The sequence below is a fragment of the Amphiprion ocellaris genome, chromosome 22 (genome assembly GCF_022539595.1).
Source record: "Amphiprion ocellaris isolate individual 3 ecotype Okinawa chromosome 22, ASM2253959v1, whole genome shotgun sequence".
Lineage (NCBI taxonomy): Eukaryota > Metazoa > Chordata > Actinopteri > Pomacentridae > Amphiprion > Amphiprion ocellaris.
In genome coordinates, this window is record NC_072787.1 from 8,249,194 (window position 1) to 8,271,565 (window position 22,372).

Consider the following 22,372-nt stretch of genomic DNA (forward strand, 5'->3'; position numbering starts at 1 on the left):
GAGGCTCTTGGATTGATTCTCAGACCACTTCAGTGATAACTTATACAGATTTTGTCCATGTATGCCTGGTAAAAAACTGCTTGTGCAATCATTATAGTATAGATGACAAGAATTTGGAGCCTTTTATACATTTGTGTCTTTCCATCACTTTTCTGCAGGTACCACTGGATCCAGAGCTACAGGTGTCTGATCTGGAGTCACTGGTCCCATTAACCTGTCTAGTGGTGATTGTTTGTTGAACTTCTGCTTTCTCTCCCCTGTCAGCCAACCTGCAGACAGCTGACAGATGGCTAACCTCCCTGAGCATCGATCCGTTGGACGTTTCTTCCTGTTAAAGGGGAATTTTTAATCTCAACTGCTGCTACGTACCGCTTGTATGCAAAGTCCCCTGAGATAACTTATCTTATGATTAATGCTATTCATAAAACTGACATGAATTGAAATTAATTGAATTTGCATGGTTGGCATTGGATTTCTGAGGCTGATATGAATGTAAACTACCGTTCAGAATTTTGTGGTTACAGGTACTTAGAAATGTCTTTATTTTTGAAAAAAAAAAGCATTTTTTTCCCAATGGAAATAACATTAAATCAATCTGAAAATCCGACCCCAAATTTTTGAATGTGAGTATACAAGACTTAAAAACATACAACATTTTCAAAATGACGTCAAACACAGTAGTATTTCCATATTGCAAGTTCTTGATCAACATTTATGTATTTATATCTCTTATTCAATAAATTGTCCAATGTGAAGGTTTTGGAAGTGTGTAAAACGTTTTCAAGATTTGCAACAACAAGTTTATATTTATTTAAGTATTTTAAAATGAAATTATACATCAGCATAAACTAATACCTATGTTTTGCGATGTTACTGGACATTTATTAACTTCTATAGATGGTTCATAGAAGGTTGGACTGCTGACAAATGCACTAATCTACAGTTAAAATTTGCTTATACGTGTTATGTCTCGCAAAAAAATTATAAGCAAAGCAACTGACCAAGGCTTCATAGCTGAGAAATGCTGGGCGTGGTTCAGGTGTTACTATAAAGCAAATAATTAGACTTGGTACAAAATGTATGTGCACTACACAGTATAAGAGTATGTTTCTGCTCTTGAAACAGTTCCAAAAATAACAACAAAGTGCTTTTTTTTACATATATGAGAGAGCTAAACTCCCTGGGACTATTCTGGGCCGGTTGACCTTCCTCTACCTTCTGTAACTTCTCTCGTTGAAAGTTTCCTCCACCTTTGTTTGTGAACTTGAAAGGTTAGTTAGTATTGTAAGAGACATTAAAATCCACTACAGCTCTTGGTATAAGAACTCTGTGATCTTTTGAAAGTTCAACAAGTTATTTGTTAGAAACACAATATTTTCATGACAGAAGTGACTTTTAGATTCTTTATAGCTGCTGAGTTAACTATTATTCATTATATGTACCAGTGTTTCCTTTTGATACCGTCTTTATAACTTTTAGTCTTATTTTTTCTCATAATGTTTCTATGTTACATATATTTTCCAAACTATATCACAATGACAACACACTCTCTGGCCGGATTATTTCCACAGGCTGTGTTACTTTGAATAAATGACATTCTGTTGTTCCAAGTTGCTAGGAGGTGGTTGGGGTTGATGATGGGTGTACAAAGCATACGACTCTCACATGAGAGATGAGGGTTTGCATCCAGACTCCTATATGTGGTTAGATTGGAGCAAAAATGTCCTTTAGTTAAAGTGAGGGAACAATGGTGTTTTTTAGGATAAATGTAAATAAAGACTTTGTGTCTCAAGTCACTGCAAACTTTTTCCATTTTAAACCAAACCATGACCTTAACCCTGACATTAACCCAGTGTTATGATTGTCTCAACATAACCATTGAAACAAAGATTAATAATGCATTTGTTTTTAATCAACAACATTTCCTTACAATGATCATGCAAATTGTAATCTTCCTGTAATTATTCCTTCAAAACACATTTAAGCTGTTACTAATTTATTGTTTATAAGCCTAATTTCTAGGCGAGAGGATGAAGCGTGTCCTCATGAACAGCTCATAGTGTTGTACAATTTGTGGGTAATATGAAATATACAAAAAAGACCAAGAGTGATATTAGAGTATTTTTAAAATGACTCTTCCAAGTTTGATGACATGGAGGCAGCTGCATGCTGTACTGTTGAGTTTATGTTGATTTAAATTTGTAAGAGCAAGTGCCAGAGAATGAGGTTTTCAGAATCATAAACATAAAATTTAAGCTCTCCCTGGACATTTAAATTAAAATCTCCATCAATATTTTTAACAACTAGTCAGTCTCGTCATTCGTCTCACTCAGTGTGTGGTAAACAAGTATCATAGTGCGCCAAAGGGGAATCACATGGATGATTGCGGAGTCTCTGTTCTAATCGCTGAACATGCAAACTGACCAACTGTCCCATGTCATTAACCCTGACTCTGTTCCGCTCACATATCTGTCCTGCCACATCCCCAAAGAGGCAGCATCCGTCTAGGAACAGAGGCTGTTTTTTCTCCTCCGGGACAGGCTGGTGCCAGGGAGAGCGCTGTGGGTAAACCTCTCACCTCCCACCACCCCAGCAAACAAACCACAAACAAACCCGCCGGGGCCCCAGGCACCAACACAACCGCCGGCCCCAGCCCCTCCGTCTGCCTGAGTCAGCCGGCCAGGCTGTATGTGTGTGATTGTTCGAGGTGAGCAAAAAAAGAAGGGAAAAAAAGGAGAACTTATTTATCTGGACAAGCTTTTTTAAATTAAAATGTTCAAGGTTATACCCATGTTATGTAAGAAAACTAGATATTTCAAGACATTTGTAGTAATATGTGTTTGCAAATGTCTGTCTGATATTTTAATAGCCTTTTAATAGTCAATTAAATCTACAATACAGGCAGTTCATAAGGATATTATTAGGCACTGTTAAGTGTTTTCTGGAATGCATTTTGTGAAATAAATGTTTAATTTTGTTTCCATCAATTGGAATACACAGAATTGATGACCAAAGGAAAAGAGACAGAATAGAAACCAAACAGTGCGTACCAGAAATGTAGCTGCTCTGTGAGTCTATATTTAGGTGTGATAATGCCTTGAGCTAAATCATTTCAGGATTACAGGAGGAAAAATAAATAACAACACTAAGGGCCTGTGACCATTACAGCAACTCTCTTAGCTAAATGGTTTTCTTAAAATGACATGTAACTTGTTGGCCTTATCCTCTAAACATGGCACATACAAGCGGAACATAGCACAGCTATTTTTTGATTATTTTCTTAGGTATAGCCACAAAACAGCCTGATTGAATTTAGGGAAGATTTAGAGTCTATCTTTAAAGAGAGGGTCTTCATTGTCATGTGGCGCTTTTGCACTTCATGAACTTGGGGCAGGTGGGATGTGGCCTAAATCCAGAAAGAAACCTGGTAGTGTCACTTTCAACCATTCTGTTTTAACCAATTACTGCTGTCTTCAACTGTGCTTTCTTTCTGGGGCTTCTCAACAGCAGACCACTGACACAATTAAACCTAGCATGACTAGAAAGATAGCCACCTTGTAATAATGCGTGAACACTCCCAAGCTGTAGTGAGAGGTGTTTTGTTCTGTTCCTGCCATTCTGCAAACATTGTATGAATGCAGTGTCATGGTTACCATATTCAAATTTACCATCTTTATTTTGTCTAACAGTTCCAAACAGTAGCTCTAAACACACAGTTCAGCAGATGGGAATATTAGTAGCTTTGCAGATATTTGATGATGAGTGTTCTGAGGCAGCAATGAATGCCTGCATGAAATGTCACGGCAATCCATCTAATAGTTGCTGAGATATTTCAGTCTGGACCAAAGTAGGGCGCTGACCGACAAACCAGCACACTAAGAATAATTTATTTTTCTGCCTCCAAAATCCCCAACCCTCCAACTTACAGCTAAACTAAGAACATCTTGCTCAATTCTGTGGTTAAAAAAAAGAAGCTGAACTACAGTAGGTGTTGTGTTTACACTGTGCTCTGTTGTAGGCCAATAAAGCAGCCCCATTACAGGCTTACATACCTCCCTCATGCCTTTATATGTCTGAAGGGCTGCATGGATATGTCAGCTTTTATAACAGTGCCATTTAAATCATGTCCCCTTGATAACACGTCCTCTGTTATCAACATGTCCAAGAGAAGTTTGTTTAGTCTGACTGGTTACTCAGCACTCTGTCAGGGTGGGTCTAGTTATCCTCTTTATTGTATATTACAGAGCACAAATAAAGTGTAATTATGCATCACAGTTTAAAGGCCACCAACAGTTCTGACTTGGAGCAGTAAATATGTAATGCTTGTTTAGTTTTGCTTACAGTTCTTAATTTGTACCCAAACATAATTCCAGCTATGAGATTTCCTGACATCTATTCTCATTCCTGACTCAGCTGCCTGCTGGGATGATGCTATAGCAGGAACATTAATGTTTTCTTGGTTTGGTTTGCAATATGATGATGTTTCACACACTTCTCTTCACTATGTGTGAACTACATTTGTTCATGTCACAACTGGCAAAAAGGTGCTATAAATGTTTTTAGCTCTAACAAGAGAGGAGGATAATTATTAGAAATTACTCCTGACAGTTGCTTAACAGCACTCCTTGTGAAATCAGTACAAAAAAACACCCTCATGAAGGTACACATCAGCAGTGATTGGCATAAGTAGTACATGTACAATTACAGTTGAAAGCGCCTGAGGATGATCCGGGTTGGTGCTTCCTGAGGAACAAAGGATACCACAGTTCTCTGACCTTTAAGAACTTTAATAGAAAATTAATGCTTCTGAGTCAATGCACTCCTGTAAAGGAATAAACAATTATACAGGTTTGACTACACACACTTTTCTGTCCATATGACGGGTGGGCATGCAGCCAACAGCAGACATCACACCCACACTCCATAGCCTGGGGGGTGAAGGGGCGAGGAGAGATTTTGGAAACTAATGTTCACTTGGCCCATCTTATGAAGCATTTAATACACAGCCCTGGGAATGCAGAACAAGCATGATTCATGCAGCAATTAAACCATGCTCCAACATCTACTGGAAACTTTAAAAAAAACTAAAAGCTGCTGCCTGAAGCTCCTACTGGACCTCAGAAAGAGTCAAAGTGTCAAAGAAAAACTGTGTGCACGAAAGAGTTTAATGTTAAAATCTATAGGTGTGTAAGGAGTCAGTATGCATGTTTTGTGTAATTCTGCTTGCCGTGTTTTTATGAGGAGGTGGAGTGCTAGAAATGGGTTGATAATAATTACTGCATGTTTGTTTTAGCCTGTTGGATGGGAGTTGCCACAGTGAAGAACAAACTGGGTGCCAGAAGGATAGAGAATCATATGAAAAGCATTTGAAAGCCAATTAATATTCTTTCTGCACTTACCTAATGCTAATATGTCATTCAGTTGTAAGAAAGTCAAACAAATGAAACAAAAGCAAATAGTTTGTCACTACATTTTGACACATATTTTTTCATCATTAAACCTTTTATTGATTTTAGCTCCTTTACATTCAGTCCATTTTTGCTAAAAGAGGCTAGAAGCTTGGAAGCAGTTTATTCGCTGAACTCTTACAGTGAAAACTTTGCAGCATATCTTCAGTAAATAAGCATGTGCCTCTATGGATGACAGAGAGGGTAACAATGTAGCATTTTGCTGTGTACACAATCTTACTACAAAGAAAGAAACTACTGTTCTTGCTGCAATTGTAGCTGTGGTAGTAGGATCTTCAAACTGATTTCAAGGTTTGTGCCATGAGATGTTGTGCTTTCATAAGATGTGTAATTGGTTCCAATGCCAATAAATATACAGCAGCAGGATTTACATCAATTATCCAAAGGCGTAAGAAGAAGTGAAGGGTCTTTTCATTTCTGTGTTCCTAACCTCCTGCCTTGAAGGATGTCTCTTTCTTCTGGAGGAGAGAGGAGGCTCGCTAGAGAGACTATGAGTGAGGATGTACCAGTGTATCGTCACTGTTTCCTTTGAGGAAGGCCTATCCTGCATCCATGAAGCAAAAAGAGCCGTGACACACAGCTGGAGTCTACAAACCATGGTGGAGGCAGGACTGACAAATGCGTATTCATAATTAATCACTCTTGATTTGTATCATCCTCTTTTTGGTACCACATCGCTTATGCTACAGGGCACATGTGGGTGTTGAAAAAAAGACATTTGTATATTCTTATCCCATTATGCCACGGTGAATTAAAAGTGAAAATGTAAATTGTGCTGAACACTGTTTGTTCATCTGACAGAGATCATAAAATACAGTGGTAGGCTGTAACAAAACAAAAGACAAATTATACAGCTGTGCCACATGACATATTGATAAACTGTATATGAAAGATAAAAATACACACTTCAAGTCTACAAAGCTAAGTCAATGTGGAATAGTCTTAAAGCTGCATCTTTGTGTGGCAGAGGGTGTTGTAGGGTGACTCTCCAGGTTGCAAAAAAAAAAAAAAAAAAAGCCTGATCCTGATTGTTTAAAAGTCTATTAGAAAATGATTCTACTTCTACCTTGATCTATTACCTCAGTAAACATTTTCCCAATTACTCTGCCAAGGAAGGCGGTGGAGTTATGTGACGATCGGCGTTGGTTTGTCTGTCTGTCCGATTGCAACTTTACTCAAAAACAAACTGACGGATTTGGATGAAAATTTTCAGGGAAGGTCAGAAATGACATAAGGACCAATTGGTTATATTTTGGCAGTGATGCAGCTTATAGTCTGGATCCACAGATTTGTTAAAGATTTCTGTGTCTTTGCGAGATAGCGGCATGGCGTCACTGTAACCATGACAACAACTGAACACTACGTCAGCTGCTTGCTGACGATCACATGATTGTGATCCTACTTTAAATCCACCGCTGTGGACTTATGGGGACTTCTCTGTCAGAAATGATACAAGGAACAACTGATTAAATTGTGGGGGTGTTTCTGAGTTCCATCAGTTCCTGCTGCTTGCTACATATTTAGGTCACACGATTCGGTATCTGTACATAATGTACACATGCAGAACACACGCCTGTGCTCAGCGCAATATCATTTTGTTTGTGGGTACATCTATATTTAATGGACACATTCTATGTTGCCATGAATTCTGATAATCAATAACTAATAAACAAATGCTGCATTTCTGACAATGCCTTATGGGGAATGAACAGCCTTGGTGAAGTACTGTGCTCTGAGTGCTTTTCTAGATATTTTATGGTCTCAGTCTCTAGTTTCAAGAGTTTTGGAACACAGCATGTTTGTTTTGTAAATAATTTTTCCATTTAGAGAAAAATAGACAATAAATTTAGGAATGCATTATGACGGCCCTGCCTTATGATTGATAGTTGCTACCATAGGCGCGCCTTGTGTCTCAGTCAGAGATTGTCACTGTGGTTTCAAAAGACCAAGAGAGCGACGTTCATCTTTTATATACAGTCTGTGGTCATTTAAATGACGTCACTTTAAAACAATGCCTCCGAAGCACTGATTGCATCTCTGCTGTGAGGAACAACGATGTGAGAAGAGGAGTCGAGGAAAGGAACTGAGAATGTGCAGCAAAAGGGGTGAGAGAAGTGTATAGCCTAATTTAACATATTAGCATGCTAACATTCTAACAATGGTAATGCTAGCATGTTTAGCAAGTAACGCTTGTCAGAGTGTTGGAATGAGTGTTGCTACTTAGCAATAAATGCAGTAGTTAATACTGCTTGTCCAAAAACCAAAGTATTTCACAAATTAAAAATCAGACCTGATAAGAAGTCAGAGGATAAAAGTCATTACCCTTCATTCCTGGGGATAATAAATGAAAATGTGTCACATTCACAATCAGTTCTAAGCCATGACATGAAATCTGAACAGGCACCCTCTGAGCGCTCCTTTAACCCAGTGAACACTGGGTTAACTTATAGGATGCTGTCTCAGCTACTGCAATCACCCAGTTTCTGTAATGTAGACCCTTTGCTATTTTCCACAACCTATAAAAAACTGTTGAGGCGGATGTTTAGTATTTGAGATCTGCCCTCATAATAATTATAAACGAGGAGTCAGAAGGACTACAGAACCAAAACATGCAGCCAGGACGTTGATTCTGTGGACGTTTCCATATGTAGTGGAGGAAAGTTCCCACTTCCGTTCCACCACAAATTATCTTTCATATATTTCAGTCTATGGAGTCTGATTAGAGGCATTTCTGTTCCATTTCATGTTACTGTGTAGCGTTCCTGCAGAAAGTCCAATTAATAGATGTTATTATGTGTAAATTATGTGAAAATATTTCCATAAATGTTCTTTGCCCTTAAGAGCGACTTTCTCAGATATTTCATAATAGGCAAAATATGCATGTTTCCCAGATCCACAGTGGTGTGTATGCTGCAGTCATCACCACTTTCACCACGGTGGGAATTTTGAACCTAAATTCAGCAGAGCTGTTTTAAAAAAACAGGGACGTATCTATTTCCAGGGAGAAAACCCCAAAGCCCAGACCAAGTCTAACAATAATGAGGGGAGTTTTATAAGTGTAGCAACAGCAGAGCTCTTTGGAGAGAAAACATTATGATTGCATTAGATGAGCTGGAAGTCCACAGTCAGCACTTCACTGTGGTTTCTGCTGCTTTGTGAACAAGTCTTGCTCACAACCTCCGTCCTGATTTCAACTGCAAGTCAACTACATGATCTAAACATGACGGTTTGCTGTGTATTGTTCCTGAGCAATTACACAACCATCTCGTGTAGGACACAATGGAACCAACGCAAACAGAAACCTTATACCCCTCTGAGCAGCTAGCTGTCCATTCAGTCTGAGGAGAGAGAGGCTGTGTTCATGTGTGTACAGCAGAAAGGGCATTTTTAACTCAACATCATATCTTATTCCACAAATGATCCCTACTTTCCTCCCCTCATAGAGGAGCTCCTGGAGAAAAGGAATGTGGGACTATCTTATCCAGCAGCTATTACATGCTATGGCTTCAGTTTTATGATGACACAGAGGGAAATGGGCGCATATCAGACACCACCCTGCTGGATTATTGATAATTGGGCAATATTTACGGTGCTCCTTGGAGGTAATAGGCCAGTTGTATTTACCTAGCGATAAGGCTTTATTGCTTTTATAGCAGGGAACTAAAGCAATTACCAGTGCTAGGGCAAACAGCCTGCTGCTCCCTCCTATGTGTGTGTGTGTGCGTGTGTGTGTGCGTGTGTGTGTGTGTGTCTGCTTGCATATGTGTGTGTGTGTGTGTCGTAACAGTGGTCACAGATCTCAGCTCACCAGTCAAATACCATCTGTCATCTCACATGTTTAAGACTGACATTTAGTGGTTCATGAAAATGAGACTTGATGGATGTCTTGGTTGTGTTTACACTCAGGCTGATTTTGAGCTATAAAGTTGTTTCTTGGCCTCGGAAGGAGAAGCTGTTAGAACAGTCACGCCTCAAAGTTCATTCAGTAGCTGAACATTGTACATGATCTTCTTTGGGAGATAGACTGTGTCCAAGCATCATGGAAATTGCTCCATTTTTTTGTATTTTGAGGACTTGCTGGCCATGAGGGTGCCACAGTATCCAGGTGTCTGTCACAGTAGGCAGCACACGAAACAGTGCCGTGACAGTCAGTATATAAAACATAACCAGAGCACAGTAGTTCAGAGGTAATCTGATAAGTTCTCGGCTATCGAATCAGATCAGATCTTGAAAATGGGTTATTCAAAAAAAATAAATCTGGAATTGGATTAGATCATGTAATTCAGCCTCGATTTTGATCTGGATCACCAACTCTGTATGTGTGACTGAGATCTGCTAATTTGTGCTTGGAAATATGCAGCACACGGGACATTTTCAGGAGCAGAACAGATATTTTAAAAACTCCCTGTGTAGTACTTCTAACGTAGAATGATCACATCGTATAATTTAAATCTCCAAAGAGGCTTCTCAGACAACTTTGAGGTTAAACACTTTAGCCTGCTGGCTCATTATATTGAAGGAGTAAAACAGTTTCAGTTGCAGGTATGAGCTCATCTGCGGCACAGCAGTCAAAATATAAAGAGTTATCAATCAGAGACGCTGAGATGAAAACCTGTTTTGTAGCACTTTAGATGAATAAGAGAAAGCTCCCGCACTAAAAGTGTGCCAGTTACAGATTTGACTTCAAGGCAGCTCCAGGTTTGTCTTTGAGCTTGTACTCACACCGACCACAGGCTCTGTTTGTCATTTGAGGGTTTCTGTGTCTGTGAGGGTCAGCAGGAGTGGAAGCTTCACCCTGAGCTCAGCTCAGCATGAGCCGAGGGCCGCTCACCCCCAAAGTGTTCTCCTAACCACACCAGCGTGCCCTGTATATTTTTAGGCTTTTGTGTAAAGCTTCTCTCTGATGTATATGATGAGAGCCTGCTCTGACAAATATTTAGATTCAGACCCACGTGACACCCAATCACTGCAAACATTCACTGTCCCAATGCTTTGAGAGCCTGATAAACAGTCTAAAGAAGCTGTCCCTCCTTATTAGCACAATAACTCCAACTATTTTCTCATGGCTTCCTATTTTCATAGAAACAGTTTTATATAATTGTAGACAATGACGCAGACGCTACGTTAGCAGACTCTTCTAGCGGCCAAGGCAGGCGGGCTTTGAAACAAAAGATGGTGTAAACGTGTGAGTCAGTTATCAGCTCCAGCAGAGCTATGCATGGCCTCCAGACAGGCCTGTGTTGATGTGAAAGTGTTGCCCCCTCCTCAGTGACCCTGGAGCAAAGGAGGGGCAGAGAGGGGCACGTCGAGGGCCCAGGGTGTGATGGTTATCTCTGGGGTAGAGTTACAGCGAGCAGTCAGGGGGCGTCGTAGGGTGGTGGGCATAGGGAGTCGCCCCCTTCTCCCTCTCGTCTGTTCTCAGAATGAGCCACTGTTTCTCCAGGGGTCCACGGTTTGTGCTTGTGCCCCCCACCACCTCCTCCAGCCCCACCTCCCCTCTCACTTCCCCACCACACAGTCACTGCTCCAGGGAAAAGAGGAATCTGCCCCAACTGCTGCCTCCAATCCAGTCACCCAGTGCCACTTGTCTCACGCAAAGACACACAAAGACGCTCAGATGCTGTCTAAAGTGATTGTCTGACGAGTCAATCACTCCTTTATTCAAATTTAAAATCAACTTTATTTTACAAGTCCAGAATTATTTTTTATGTGTGCTAGCTAATATCTATTTAGGTTTACCTGGAAAACAACAACAAATCAAGTCAAATCTTGACTTTAGAAGTTTATCAGCGCAACTGTAATCAATATTTTCACGTTAACTATAGATTATGCATCTTCTTGCAACAAAAATGGGTAACTGAGAGTCACTAACCCAAACTAACCACCAGACACAGCCTTTTCCCATCAGATTCACATTTTAGTGTTGTTAACCCTCCTGTTCTCCTCATTTACAGGCACCAAAAAATAATGTTTTCTTGTCTGAAAAAAGTCCAAAAATTCAGCAAAAGAATTCACCAAATTTCTGAAAATCTGAAAAACCTTTAGGAAGAAAATTCCAATAATTCCTTAGAAGTTTTTCTTAAAAGTTTTATTTTAAAAAAAAAAACAAAAAAAATTCCCCAAATTTGGCAAGAAAATTCTTGTCAATATTTTCAAAAAATGAGTAAAAATCTTCCAAAAAAATCCTAAAAATATCTAAAATGATTACATATATATCAGTAAACCTTATAATATTTTCTTTAAGAACATTCAGAATAAAAATAATTTTTTGTGAATGTTCTTAAGAAATATTTTTAACATTTCTTTTTTCCACCAAAAAATCTTCAAAGATTTCCCAAAAATGTTGAAAATGTGGACATCAAAAGTTTCACTGTGAAATTTTATTTTTTTTCCCACATTTTCAAACTTTAAAATGGGTCAATTTTGACCCGCGGGATGACACGAGGTTTAAAAAAGTTTCAGATGTAGCAGTGGATCAGATGGTTTGTTAGGATGGATTGTTTTTTTCAGCAGCAGAGGTTCAGACACAGCATGTTGAGGCCTGTCTGTATGGATAGAAGTCTACGGCATCTTCCTCGTCCTGAGAGAAGCATCTTATCTGCTCTCCCATCACAGCTTTCCTGGGAGGAAGGGTGAGGGGTGCGTGACAGCAAGGCTTGTACATCTGCCTCTTTAAGGTCCCTGATCTTAAGCTTAATAAAAATACATTCTCCTCCACTGTTATCATCAGTCTGTGAGTTTCATTTAATATCTGCAAATATCTAGTTGTGAAAGTGTGGTAATCTGACTTTAGGTGTTCCATGTAACTTAGTTTTTATTTTCTGTCTTTCCCAGATTACCTTTTGCAACCTGCTTAAACGTGTTGCTTTCAACCAAAGGTGGATGCACAGAGGTATAAATATAGCTAATAATCTGGGAACACTGGGGAGTGTCTTTGACAGCAGCCACACCCCATATTCAAAACTTAATGTCCTCCAGCAACTTTGCATCACTAAATCATTTAAACATTAGCCTTTGTAATTGGCAGTGTCCCTGCTGGAGCACAAAGAGATCTAAAGATGTTGATCTGAATAACTGAGAAGAGTATTATGAAAGTGTTTGTGGATGTTGGTGCTGAATGCTGTTTTTGATGTCTGACCTTTTGCTATTGCGCCATCCTCAGGCCAAAATGTCAGCTTTGTATACAAGATAACTCATATCTCATGTTGAGCTGTTGCTAGCTTTTAAGAATGAACTTTCACATTCAGATCTTCTTAAATTCAATGCCTATAAAAAGTATTCATTCCCCTTGGATGTTTTATCCTTTTGTCATTTTTGTGCATAAAATAATGGTCAGTATACTGCCCAGCCAAAAAACAGTTGCACACTCTAATACTCTGTTGGACTGCCTTTAGCTTTGAGTACTGCACTCATTCGCTGTGGCATCGTTTCGATAAGCTTCTGCAATGTCAAAGCATTTATTTCTGTCCAGAGTTGCATTAATTTTTCACCAAGATTTTACACTGCCTGGCCAAAATAAAATGTCGCCACCTGGATTTAACTAAGTAAATAGTTAAGAGACTTCCATTGGATAATTACTGCAGTGATAAAAATGTTTCAGCTGGTAACAACTTATTTAAATCTAGCTGATGCAGTGAGGAGCTTCTCATTTCTTAAACAACCATATTGGAAGACAAATCCTGTGGTCATGGAAAGGATGTTAATCTAAAGCAACTAAGGAGATTTCTGAAACTACTAAAATCAGGTTAAGAACCATTCAACGCATCATTAAAACCTGAAGGATAGTGGAGAACCATCATCTTCAAGGAACAATGTGGTCTGATGAGTCCAGATTTACCCTGTTCCAGAGTGATGGGGGCATCAGGGTAAGAAGAGAGGTGGGTGAAATGATGAACTCATCATGGCTAATGCCTACCAGCCTGTGGGGGTTCGGGTTATGATCTGGGGTTGGTCAGGTTCAGCAACGTTATGTTCCCAAAGAATGAGGTCAGCTGACTACCTGAATAAACTGAATGACCAGGTCTTTTCATCAATGGAGGTTTTCTTCCCTGATGGTACGAGCATGTTCCAAGATGACAATGCCAGTGTTCATGGGAATGAGTGGTTCAGGGAGCATGAGATGGATCAGCCTCCACAGAGTCCAGACCTGAGCCCCATTGAGAATCTTTGGGATGTTTTGGAGAAGACTTTGTGCAGTGGTCCATCTCTCCCATCATCAATACAAGTTCTTGGTGAAAAATTAATGCATCTCTGGACAGAAATAGATGCTGTGACATTCCAGAAGCTTATTGAAACAATGAACAGTGAATACATGTCATACTCAAACGAAAGCTCGTCCAACAAAATATTAGAGTGTGCAACTTTTTTTTGGTGGGCAGTGTATAAAAGCAACAAAAGGGTGAAACATCCAAGGAGAATGAATACTTTTTATAGGCATTGTAAGTCACCCAGAGGTCTCACCTGCAGTGCTCTCTCAGGACACATTATACATTTGTGATGCCACAGTCATGTTCATTATGCCCAACACTGTTAATGTGGGGTGTGATGACGACCAACACAGTGGTTTGGCCTATGTGTTTTAGCACTTAGATCTTTTTTTCCCTTTAATATAAAAAATGAAAAAATGACACCATAAAATGCCCATTCTGTTTTTTGATAGAGAAAGAGCAAGTAAGACGTTTGATGAAGATGTCAAGTAGGATATAAACTATTTTCCTGTTTTCTTTGAGCATTGCACCTGCCTTTCATAAGCATGGATGGCTGCTAAAAATGTATTCCAGTGAGTGTGTGACAGAATTTGCTTGATGTTCTAATGGATTATATTCATATGTTATGTGTAGTCATCTTGATTGTCTTTGCTGTAAATCTGCTATGATGCTTTTGCTATTCTACTCTTTATGTTTTCTCAATTTAATGAGACTTTAACTTTTGAATTCTCCTTGTGGTCTGCTAGCTGTCTATTCTGTGTGTGTGCACTGATAGACAATAAAAAAACTAACTGTTTTTTGTACACAGTCCTGTAAATACACAAACAAAGAAATTTAAGCCCTTTTCAGATATTGGATGTGTAATATTGTAGCTTTGTTAATCTGTTAAAGTGACAGCGTTTGGTAAGCAGGCAATATTTGGCAAACATGCCAGACTTAACAGTACATCAAGTGGTGTATAATACACAACAATACACTAATTGATAAAAGACTGAATCTGCCCATGTGAGATGATATTCTAACTGCTACTTTACCAACAGTAAAATAAAAATATCTTAACAGCTGTGATGAAGCTCAGCCTGACAACAACCACTATAATGATGACAGATGATTTAATTGCAGCTGATGAACTATGACTCTATGAGACAGTTCACCTGTCTCAGGTGAAGAAAAGTAAACACTGTGACCTGTCGCTAGATCCTGATCCATCCTGTCTCCATGTCCGGAGAATTTACAATTCTAGGTAATTATTGAAGCTACTTCTGCTGTTCCATGTGGATAAATATGCTTAATGTGTGCAGCTCTCTCCCTCTCTCTGTCTTTGGACATGTTCGTATGGATCCTGCTGCTGTTGGACGCTGTAGGTATTTAATAAAGTCAGAGGACAAACTCCTAAAAACAACAGGAAGAAACAAATTACACTTCAGCTCTTGTTAAGGATTTGTCAAAACCTGCCCACATTCTTGATTGGAGAGTCTCAGTTCTGCTTTCATGACAGTAAATTATTTATTTTTATGGGAATTTCGGGTGGTAGTAGATGTGAAATCACATAGCAATCACATCGTAGAGAATAAATTTTGTTAGTGAATTGCATCTTTTGTTCCCTGTGATGGTTTTGGATATATATCAGTTTGGAAATTTGGAAAAAGTCTCCTGTTAATTGCTGCACACAACTTAAAGAATGCTTCTTGTTCAAAAATATTCATTAATGTACTGGTGTGCAGGTCAGGCTTCTTCTGAGCAGAAAGTAAAATTTCCATCCATCCATTATCTATACACCGCTTAATCCTCACTAGGGTCGTGGGGGGGGCTGGAGTCTATCCCAGCTGACTCAGGTGAAGGCAGGGGACACCCTAGACAGGTCGCCAGTCTGTCGCAGGGCTACATACAAAGACAAACAAGCACTCTCACATTCACACCTACGGGCAATTTAGAGTAATCAATTAACCTCAGCATATTTTTGGACTGTGGGAGGAAGCCGGAGTACCCAGAGAAAACCCACGCATGCACAGGGAGAACATGCAAACTCCATGCAGAAAGATCCCGGGAAGCCGGGACGCGAACCAGGGATCTTCTTGCTGCAAGGCGAAAGTGCTAACCACTACGCCACTGTGCAGCCCAAGTAAAATTTCCATATCAGCTTTTACAGAAAAGTGAACAGAGTGCTCATTCAGAAATGAAGCCAACTCATGTAGATGCTCCAGATTAACAGGAAGGAGAGGATGTTTAAAGGGTATTTAGCTGACTCAGTCAAAGAGAATCAGGGGCAGGTGTGCTTTTCAAAGCTGATTTAAATGTAAAATATAAATATTAAACAAAGAAAATCCATCTATCCATTATCTATACAACACTTAATCCTCATTAGGGTTGTGGGGAGGCTGGAGTCCATCCCAGTGGACACCCTGGACAGGTCACCAGTCTATTGCAGGGCTACATATACAAACAATCCAACTCACATTCACACCTACAGACAATTTAGAATCACCAATTAACTTCAGCATGTTTTTGAACTGTGGGAGGAAGCCAGAGAACCCAGAGAAAACCTACGCATGCACAGGGAGAACATGCAAAACAGAGAAAATGAACCTGTAAAATACTGTGAATATTAGACAAGAGACTGAAGCATTGTGCTTGTCTGCTTCCGTTGAGTTGTTCAAGTATTAATAGCAAATTGACAATAAGTACAGCTGGTATTTAGGCGGAGAGGAAAAAATAGGCCATAAAGAATAAATATGGTATACATGGAGAAGGAGAATCTGAGCTGATTGTTCATATACAGTTGCCTTGGACACAGTATTCTGTCAGATTTTTTTTCTGTTCCATGTCCGCTTTGAGATTTCTCTTTTTCCATTTTAACTCTTCCTTGAAAATTCTGAAGCCCAACCTTACCCACGGAGGAGTGTTAACAGTGTAAAATGGCATTATTCTGAAAATGCCTTCCTGATCTAAAGGTGTAGATGTCTCGTCCCCTCTCTCACACTCACACACACTGGCTGGTGCTATGACCCGTGAGCCAGAACTCGTGACCAGAAGCCAGTGATCTAATGAAGCCTGCTCTGCTTGACTGGTGTGGAAGTGACTGGAGGTGGCATAAAGGCCAGCATCCCATCGGCCCACATTCCACTTTATATAACAACATTTACTCTGATGACATTTACAGCAGCCTGTTAACATCTGCACACAATCCACTCCAGCTCCTGAATGAAGCTACAAACAGCTTTAATCACTCCCTTCGCTGGCTCTCATTAGGAAATAATAGATTGGAGAGAATGATGCTGTCTGTGCCAGAGTGCTGTCGTATTAAAGGAGAAATATGGGGAGAAAGTATTCGTCATATTCAGACTGTGACTCAGGAAGTTTAGCCTCAGACGACAAGCGTGATCCTGTGACCAGAGTATGTCTTGGCAGCGATACAGAGAGTGTGTATAAATCTAATCTGTCTGGATGTGGTGCACGGAGCCAATGGTTAACCAGCCTGTTGTTCAGCCATAGCCCACAGATAGAACAGGCTCGAAGGAAGCTGATTAGATAGTCTAAGAGTAAATACAGAACCAGACCAATGCTCTCTGGCACCCAACTACAATTAGACTCTTAATTATCATATTAAAAACACAAGGAAGGAATGTGACTTCCATTTCTATTTCCAGCTGTCTGCTGGATGCTAAAAGACGAGCGGATATTATTCTGTGATTCTTATCTTGATGTCGTGTCCATGTCCAAGGTGGACGATTAGTAAAGTTCTGCTCACAATTATCTGATAGAAATGAATTTGAAGTGAGAGTCAAGTAGTTGTGTGCTTTCATTTTCAAATAAATTGAAAAGCTTATTACAGAGAGCTGTGGTGGCTTTACAGGAGATTAGAAAGGAAGCTGTGTTCTTGTGTGTGAATGCATTGGTAAAGATGTTTCTAAATGAATTAGGTTTCAATATGTGTATTTTTCCATTACAGGAGCACATATTAGAGTACAGGTCCTCATTTCCCAAAAGCATCTTCAGTTTAAGTTGATCTTTGTCCCATCTTAAATCTAAAGACTAAGATCAAGCTCAGTCTAATCTGATGGAGAAATAGCTTCAACAAGTGTTCACCTCTGATGTGATGGATAATATGCAGCTTGTTTTGTTATTAGAGTGCAGTGTATAATCTGCAGGAGCCTTGTTTTTGTGGTTATTGTGTAAGGGATATAATTGCAAGAACTTTCTCAAGTTGTTTCAACAAGAAATAAAGATCTCATAGTTAAAACAAAAGGTAAAAGTAGTTCGCAATCATCACTAGTGTGTAGAACAGACATCATGGTGCTATTTGAGTCAGTCCTCAAAACATGGATTTAGAAGGCATGTCTTTAAAAAATAGCCTAAATTACACCATTTAACATGAACATCAAGAAACCATAAGAACAGAAAGAATCATTGCATTTTCAAATTTCTGATGATCCTTTAACTTCTCATCTGTGCCTTGTCATTCATAAATTCAAGGACTTGTCTGCTGAACTGCAAGCTGTGTTTAGACAGAGCTGAGAGGAGGCGAATATGAAAAGAAATAAAAAATAAATTAGTAGTAAAATATGTCTACTATTTCTAGCCACAATTTTTTTCAGTATTGGCAACATCTGTGGGCAGTTGCCATGTTGAAATATCTGCTTACAGGTTTTTCATTATTTTTAAAACAAGTAATAACAGAAATTTTTTTCTTTTATGTATCATTTATGGCATTATAACTTTGTTATCAGCTTTAATGGCCAAGTATGTACACAACATACAAGGAATTTGGATTCGGCTGTTGATGTCACCCTAGGAAAAAGGAAAGAGATTAATAAAATAAGTATAGAAAGAAGAAGAGAAAAGAAAATATTAGTAAAAAAATATGTATATACAGATATTTACAAGAATATATAAACACAGTTATACAGCACAAAATACATTCTTGGGCTCTCTTCATTTCTATTCATTGTTGTGCTGTTTCCATGAGGTGCAGAACTTTGTATTGCAGTGAAAAATTAGCTCAAGATGAGGAAAAATGTGATAGAAGCAAGAAACAGCAGAAACCTCTTAGAGCTCAGAGGGTTAATATGTTTAATATGAGCTTGAATATCAAGTGTTTTTTTTTTTTTTTCAACAAACCATTTTGGAAAAAGTCATTTTAAAAGTTTTCACTTGTGTGAATAGATGTATTTTAAACAGGTAATATCATGTTGCCACAGATATAGTGATTTATACTGTAGGCTGCAACATGAGTCCTGTTGTGACCAGTGCTGATCAGATATTTGCTGCTAGTGCCACCAGCTATGATATCCCCTCATGGAAGATGCCAGACTGGTTTCTTTAATAACGTAAATAAAGAAAAATAATGTTTTCTGCTTGATTTTATCCTCTGAATTCTACCTTAAAAATAAAAAAAAATATAATTTTATTTATATGCCGCCATATAGAAATGCACCATACAAATAAAGTTATTACAATTTTTATTTTATTTCTATTTAGATTTTAAAAAGTCATCGTATGCTAAGTTTACTATCAACAGTTTGTTTTTGCTCTGTATCATTGGTAGTATAAACATCTATCACTGATACTGCTCAAATCTCACCAACCTGATGAGCATTCAAACGCCTGCACTCACACATGAACACAGTGAGTTCCACTTTTTAGCCAACGCTTGTTGAGAATATTTCTTTATTCTGCTTGCAAAAGGCAGCCTTGGGAAAACAATGTCATTCCCACCAATTTGGTTTTTGGATTTAAACTTGATATTTGCTTTATTTGGGGGTGAGAAAGTTAATTATTTGTAATTATTGCAGTTATTATTTGTATGTGGAGTTATGATTGGCAGAAATGGCGAATCATCCCCCAGTTTGAACATTTCTTCACAGAAAAAACATAAAGGCATCTGAAAATATTGTAACACATTGCACTGCAGAGATTTGTTGAATTTAGGTTTAATGGACTGTAAAATATCACACTCCATGAACTGGCAACATCATTTCAATCAGCAAGGATCCCTCATCCATGTTGCTTGTGATTTCTATTACAATCCCCAATATGGAGTTTTTGCAGTTTCACAAACTTTTCCAGACTAACAAGAACCAGTTGAAGCTGTATTTTTACACTCATGTCCTTTGGGAGCTGACCCTTCTCTGCAGCCAGGCTTGTTAGGAACCCCAACCTCACTCCCTCTGGCAATCTTGTTAAGAGCTCTCACCTCTTCTCATCCTTTGGGCCCTCTAGTCCCCACGGTTTGACCTGGCCTGCCACTTTTCTGCCTCATCTCCCTTCCTATCAGTCTCCTCTCTGACCTCCCTGTCAGCCGGGACCACAGGTCAGCAGTCACTGGGATAACAGCCTTGAACGCTGCAGGGAGCAGAGGCAGAGAAAAGAGAAGCAGTCTGCATGCTTGCACAAGAGAGACAACGAAGCTTCTTCTTCTGCTTCTGGTGTGTGTTAGTACTTACTGTGTGGTTTACTTGGTGGCAGCAGGACTACCCTGAATGTGTTCCCCAGATGTCCCTGAGCTAGGAGAATGAAGAGAAGCGAGGGAGTGCAAACAGGAAGTGGAAACCATCACACGGGGCTGGGGAGACATCCTCCCATTCCTCTGCTAATTGGCTTGGCGGGTTAAAGGCTTTTAGCACATGGAGAGACTGGAGACCTCCTGATAACACAGACTCAGCAGACACTGCAACATCATTACTGACAGGCAGATATGACGGCCAGCCGCAGTGCCACTAAAGCACTTTCACAGTTGCAGCACAAACACCAATCAAAGCTGTCTAAGAGTGAGGCTGTGTCAATTATTTTCATGTTTGTTTTAACTGGCTCCGACTCCTCCAGACAGTTTCCATGTCGGGCCGGGAAGCTATTCTCTTTTTCCTCACGGTATTTTGTGAGCCATCCAGGGCTCCTAAATTAGACGCTTCAGACTGGTTTTACTGCGGCCTATCATCTCCTCTTGGCATTGTTGCAGACGTCAGGGCCCTGTTCGGATGAGGCGATGCTTTTGGAGGATTCTCTCTCTCTCTTTCTTAAACTTCATCATTCTTTTGGTTCAGAAGCCACAGCAGCTGTTTCAGAAGGCACTGAGTTCTCTGCCTGAAATGGACTTCCAGGATATGGTCTTCCCACCAAGAAGTCTTTTTTCTTCATACAACGTATCCATGTAGCCCTTCCTTTGGTATTGCTCCCACGTATAATACCTCATCTGTCATGTCCAGGGCTTAAGAGATAATTTAGAGGTGGCAGTGAATGATGATCTGGAGAAGAGAACGGAAAGGAAAGAGCTTCTATTCAACTCCCTGAGCACTGTGATTATAACTTGTCATAAACAACAACAATGGCAAAACAACATTTTAGGCATAAGCATAAATCTGCCTGTTTGGATTGCATGGTTGAGGTCAGTGTGAGGCTGCAGTGGATTCTGGGATGCACAATGTGAGGCAGGCTGTAGCTGAGGTGGCAGAGGAGACAGAGATAAAGAGCAGAGTGCAGCGTAGGGGTGAGAGACAGAGAAGTAAAGTTGGAGAGGCATAAAGACAGAGAAGATAGTAGAGTGCTGGGCTGAGGAAGGAGCAATGGAGGAGCATAAGGAGGGAGAAGACAAGGGAAATGAGATGCTGGCTGCTGCTTTCAATCTGTGGAAGCTCAGTAACACCTCACTGTAGAGTCTTTATCTACAGACTCCCCAAACCTGATAAAGGCAGCTGTCACTTTCAGACATGTGCATCTCTGCACGCATTTAACTTACACAAACATCATAATGTGTAAATCCGCCATGTATGCTGCACACACGGCGTCACCAAGCACATACTGTCTGCACAAAACATTTTCTCCTTTGTGAGAAAAGCTTTGTCTCGTTGCTTTAATGTGACGAGAAGAAGGATCATGGGTAAAATAATGCAGACTGCTTACTGACACAGGTAGAGGAGAAACAATGTGGATGAACAAATGCACTTATACATCTTTAACATCATTTTGCATCGTAAGCCACCTCCCAAGCAGCTATGTGAAGTTGCACTGAACTGTCTCTGACTTTGCTGCAGTTAAACTTGACACATGGCACAAAAATAAGTTCTTAATTTTACAGGAGGTCCTGAATTTTCTTCTCTTACCAAGATGTTGTCTCCAATCTAGATTAGGAATCATAATTTGAAGGGAGCCACAGGACCTACACACTGATACTACAAGCAGCTCCATATTCTGCTCCACAGACCCCCACCTCATCACTTTCCAGCTCCAATGCCGACAAGGCACCACTGTATCCATTGCATCATGGGTTGACTGTCAGGATTCATGAACCCGAGGCCATTTACCTCATGTCTAGAGAAGGAGCTTTTCAGATTTTTAAAATTCATTCATTTATATGTCAGCGCTGGCACCCTTACACCTACCTTAGTTTTCTTTTGTACACGAATGAATGAAGAGAATGAATCTGTGTTTTAGTGCCAGTTTGAGGTCATAGGTCTTTGAGGCTGAAGTGGAAAGTTGGCTGCGGCACTAAGCCTGGGTCCAGGAGTGGAGACCAGCATGGCACCAAATGGTCCAGTTCTGATGTTGGTGCTGGTGGACAGCTGGCGGTGCCGTGCTCATTCTTTCCCTTCTTTCTGCCATCTTTGTCTCCCTCTGCTACTTAGCTAACCGTGTGCAGGAAATCCCCTGGACTGTCCCGGATGCGACTGAACCGTGGCTTTAATGAACACTCCAGCTCCACAG